At 41.9% G+C, this 5,515-nt stretch overlaps 1 protein-coding gene and 1 pseudogene across 12 annotated transcripts in view; one reads left to right on the top strand and one right to left on the bottom strand.

Annotated features, from left to right (window-relative positions):
* Positions 1-5,515, top strand: part of Ppp6r3 (protein phosphatase 6 regulatory subunit 3) — a 120,432-nt gene that overhangs the window by 3,025 nt on the left and 111,892 nt on the right. The gene's annotated exons all lie outside the window — the stretch shown is intronic.
* LOC110285954 lies at positions 3,917-4,839 on the bottom strand (annotated as a pseudogene).

Raw genomic sequence — 5,515 nt, 5'->3', positions numbered from 1 at the left:
GGGATTAAAGGCGTGTGCCACCACTCCTGACAGAATGTACCAAAAATATTGATCAGACCTCTTGACTTGCAGTTATATGTTCTATCTCAAGATATCAATTCACTTTTCTGTTTCATGAACCCATGATACGTACATGTTTATGTGGAACAGAATACTTGAATATAATGTGTATAGATAAGGGTAAATTAAGCATTTCTTTTTGTTTTTGTTTTTAAATTTATTTCATTTATATGATTACACTGTAGTTGTCTTGAGACACGCCAGAAGAGGGCATCAGATCCCATTACAGATGGTTGTGAGCCACTATGTGGTAGCTGGGAATTAAACTCAGGACCTTGGGAAGAGCAATCAGCCAGTGCTTTTAACTGCCGAAACATCTCTCCAGCTCGTTCGTTTGTTTGTTCTTTCTTTCTTTCTTTTAAAGATTTATTTATTTATTATGTCTAAGTACACTGTAGCTGTCTTCAGACACACCAGAGAGGCCGTCAGTTCTCATTACAGATGGTTGTGAGCCACCATGTGGTTGCTGGGATTTGAACTCAGGGCCTTTGGAAGAGCAGTCAGTGCTCTTAACCGCTGAGCCATCTCTCCAGCCCTCTTTCTTTTAAAGAATTTATTTTATGTATATGAGTACACTGTAACTGTCTTCAGACATTCTAGAAGAGGGCATTGGATCCTGTTACAAGTGGTTGTGAGCTACTGTGTGGTTGCTGGGAATTGAACTCAAGAACTCTCAAAAAGCAGTCAGTGTCCTTAACCACTGAGCCATCTCTCTAGCCCTTTGAAGCATTTCTTTGCCACAAAGATTACCCTGGATTGGGAAAGGCACTTGATCAAAATGCATGAGGCTCTGACATCTATCCGTAGTACCCAAAGAAATGAAGCTAGGGGGCTGGTGAGATGGCTCAGCGCCGACTGCTCTTCTTAAGATTTTGAGTTCAAGACCCAGCAACCACATGGTGGCTCACAACCATCTGTAATGAGATCTGACTCCCTCTTCTGGAGTGTCTGAAGACAGCTACAATGTACTTATATATAATAAATAAATAAATATGGAAAAAAAGAAGCTAGGTATAGTAGAACACACCTGTCTCAGCACTTGGGAGGCAGAGGCAGGAAGAGCTGGAGTTCAAGGTGATCTTGGGCCATGTAATGAGACCCTGTCTCAAAGAAACAATGAAACAGCTCTCCCTCCTTCAAAAAAAATCAGTAAAATGATTTTTTTCTTGTTGCTGTGGTACTGGGAATTGAACCTATAGTCTTACTTGTGCTAGGCAAGTACTTTATACTAGGTGAGGGTATTCCAACTATTTTTCCCCTCAGGAAGCATTTTTTTGGCTTATTGTACCTCTGGTGTGCTGTAGAGGGTAGAGGTCAAGGCTACTGTTAAACCTGCAATGCACAGAATATTGTAAACCCACCTGCTTACCCTCTCCATCCCTTGCCACCATCCAGCCCTAAATTTCAGTGGTGCTGTCATCATGCTAGATTAACATGCATGAGAATCATTTGAGATACTTTAAGACCATGGATGTTGAACTTCATCTCTGGAAATTTGTGGTGGAGTTGAGACTATAATTTTTCAAAAATTTTAATTTATTATGTATATGTGAGCTCTCATGTGCAGATGTGTGCAGTGCACATGTACTGCAGTGCACACACATGGATGTTAGAGGACAGCTTTTGCAAGTCTGTCCTTTTCTTCTATCATGTGGGTCCTAGAGATCAAACTCAGGTCATCAGGCTTGTAAGCATCCTTAACCACAGATTCATCTTGTACTTTGATAAATCTTCCTAGACAACACTGATGTGTCGACGGGCGTGGTGGCGCACGCCTTTAATCCCAGCACTTGCGAGGCAGAGGCAGGTGGATTTCTGAGTTCGAGGCCAGCCTGGTCTACAGAGTGAGTTCCAGGACAGCCAGGGCTACACAGAGAAACCCTGTCTCAACCAAAAAAATACCAAAAAACCAAAACAAAAACTGACTCGTCACAGCTTTTCAGACTGTTGTGGAGTGCAGCTTTGAGGACTGAGTTCCAGGATCTTTGGGTGGTCTGGGAGCTTGGTCTGCCGTACCTGGACCCTGCCTTTGGGTGGGCTGGGAGCTTGGTCTGCCGTACCTGGACCCTGCCTTGGAGGTTAGTGGCAGGAAGACAGGATATCAGGATATCACCTGTGAGATGTCTTAACATTTAGCTTTATACTAATACATTTTGCAAGTGTAACTTTGTGACTTTTCCCCATTACCTCATGAAAATACATTGTCATTTTGAGCTTGAAACTTAGCAGCAAGTGAGAATTTGCCCCAGTGCCAAATGACATACTACTCTTGAGTTTTATTATTATCAGCAGTAGTAGTATTTAAAAATTCCTAGCCATCATCTTGATGATCTACTGTCAGTTTTGTTTTTAGATAACCTTCCACCTTTGCTTTTTTAAAAACAAAAACAAAACATGAAAGCCTTTCCCTAGAGAGTTAGCCCTGCATTGCCTTACCCAGTTTTGACTTTTGAGGGTGGAGTGGAGAGAGTGTATGGTATGGTCAGCTTTTAGTGCCCATGCTGTGGGAAAGGAGTTGTCTGTGTCCTGACTCTGATGCAGGTGGAGAAATGTCTGTCTTTCTTCCTGGAGAGATGTGTGCAGGAGTAGAGGGAAAACAGAGGTCCTTGCCTGTACTTAAAGTTGGTATGATGCAAGTGGTTAAATTGAGGAATATTAAGAAAACTCTACATTTAGCACTAAATGGTACCATCTGCACACATTCTAAGACCTCAGCTTGTGGTTGTACTGAGGACTGCAGTCAGCCCACCCATGATACTTAACCACTATTCTGTTTCCACCATGTAGTACTGTCCCCTCTCCCCGTGTAGAGGCAGGGTCTTTTCATCCTGTCATGCCCACCTCCATCTACTTCTAATCTTAATCTTTTTTTTTTTTTTTTTTGGTTTTTCGAGACAGGGTTTCTCTGTATAGCCCTGGCTTTCCTGGAACTCACTTTGTAGACCAGGCTGGCCTCGAACTCAGAAATCCGCCTGCCTCTGCCTCCCAAGTGCTGGGATTAAAGGTGGTGCCACCATGCCCGCCAGGCTCAAGCAAATATTTTAAAAGCACTTTTGCCTAGCTTGCTCTTGACCCTAGGTTTGAGTTCCCAGTGCTACTAAGAAAAAATAAAAATGGTTCTTTGTTTCTTAGAATGGTTACTTTGATGAATCTCCTTGATTTCGGTGGTTTAAAAAGGACTGCTGGTTCTCCCAGGCTGGTAAAGCAGCTGTGTGATAACAAGATGGATACTTGTTGGTTGAAAATGCTTAACTCCCTGTTTCTAGACCTATTAAGTCTTCTCCTAGATTCTGTGTGTTGTCCCTACCCCCACTTTCTCTGATATTGCCCTCTCCCCAGATCCCATTTTGATGAAGGTTCTTGGGCTGTGGCTCAGGTTGGCCTTAAGTTGAGAAAAAGTTAAAGGCTCCTGCCTCAACTTGCCAAATTCCTGTAGGTTTTTGCTGACCATCTTGAACATCATCCTTGTAATGGATGGTGCTGGAAGTGTGGGGATATATACTGATGAGAGGGGTCTGGTGAGTTGGCTCAGTGGGTAAAAGCACTTGCTGATAAGCCTCACCCTGAGTTTGCTCTTCAGAACCTACATAGTGGAAGGAGAAAACCAGCTCTAGCAAGTTTTCCTCTTATCTCCAATCACATGCCTTTGTTGTCTTTCCCCCTTAGATGACAAAGAAATAAATGTAATATTTCTGTTCAAACTTCGGTTAGGTTTTGTTGTTGTTGTTTAAAATACTTTGTTTTGAGACAGGGTTTCTCTGTGTAACCCTGGCTGTTTTGGAATGTATTCTTGTAGATGGCTGGCTTCGAAGTTTAAAATATTTTCATTGATCTAAAATAATTGCCAAAAAGTAGGCTAAGGAGCAATTTTAAACTTAATGCACTTTTAAACCCCAGCACAGATGCTGGATAGTTCACCACTATGCCATTCTTCCCTAGGAACTCCACAAACTGCCCTCATCTTCAAATTGTGACTCTTCGGAACCTTTCCCTATTTACTCTGGGATTTCTATCCGCTTTCTTTTCTCCTAGGTGTAAGCCCTCTATTCTTAGCAATCTGGTAGGTAATGGCTCTTTGCATTTTGATCATTGAGAGCTTCTTCAGCGCTATTTTCTTCACCTTTTGCCTGTCTTCCCTTTCCTTATAGTACTAGTGTAGCTTAATCAGACTCAGGACCATCAGACAGATAGCAACCAGCAGTCTGTGAAACAGGCTTTCGCTCGGTTTTGATTCATTTTGCTTTCTGGATTCAGTTCTTTGTTTATAGCAACGTCCTTGGCTGTAAGTAGGTGATAGATTTTGAAGGACAGTTTCCATAATTGACATCTAGTCACAGCCTTTCTGTGACTAGGTGTCCATGTGCAGGCACTCTCCTGGCTTTCAAGATCAAATAAAGACTGATGTTGGAACAATTGTTCGTGTAGAAGTTATTCTTACTGAGTCATCAGTTATCAGCTTCCTTTTCCAGATGGAACAATCTCCACAATTGTAACAATGGCTCTAACTCATTCTTCACTAATATCAACTTGACTTTCAGATATTTTGTCAGCTCCAAGAGCTCTGGTAGTTCTTTCAACATTTTCACTTTCTCTTTCACTGAGACCTAAGTCAAATTCTTTACGGCCTGGGTCTCAGCTTTATCTACCTGGAGCACTAACTCAAAATCATCCTCTTGGAGGACTTGGACCAGGTGCTGCTCAATTAATTACCTGTGCTTCTTTCTTTTTCTCCTCTCCCTCTCCTTTGCTCTCTCTGATGGTCTCAGGATTTGGAGCCATAGTCTGAAAAATATGTAATGCTTCATGAATTTGTCATCCTGGGGTTTCTTGCAAGGTTACATCCTTGCACAGTAACCAGAATGGTTACTATGTCGGTCCAGTTTTAGTATATATGTGCTGCCAAAGCGAGCGCCTTTGGTTGGTTTAAGAAAGTCCTTTCCCCTTTACCAGTTAGACACTGATGTCTGGATACTGGTTGGAGCTGTGACTAAGAGAGCACTTGGAGAAGCACGTAGAGGTTTTTTCTACTATGCCTGACTGGGGCATCTGTACATCATGAGTTTGGCAGAACTGGATTTGCCCCAGTGGAGGCTTTTGAGTACTTACCTTTACAACTAGCTGGTGCTGAGATTTTTTTAGAGTGCTTGGTGCACTTACTTGGTTTTGGCCAGAAGACCAAGCAGCAATTAATGTGTTTTCTTGAAGATAAAATATTCTGAACTAAATTTCTTTTTATTTAGGCATGATCTTGCTATGAAACTAAAAACTTGTAACACTCTTGTCTTGGCCTCCTGAGTAGCCTTTCTGATTGATGTTCATTTTCAGGTAGGTTCGGCACCTATACCTTCCAACTGTGATTATGTTACTTGTTTATCTTACGTGTAGATAAACTTGCATATTAACATAACGCCTTTTCTCTGGCTGAATAGAGGGCATAAATTTTACAGTATGATTT

The sequence above is a fragment of the Mus caroli genome, chromosome 19, assembly GCF_900094665.2.
Source record: "Mus caroli chromosome 19, CAROLI_EIJ_v1.1, whole genome shotgun sequence".
Taxonomy (NCBI): Eukaryota; Metazoa; Chordata; class Mammalia; order Rodentia; family Muridae; genus Mus; species Mus caroli.
This window is presented reverse-complemented; position numbering and strand designations above follow the sequence as displayed.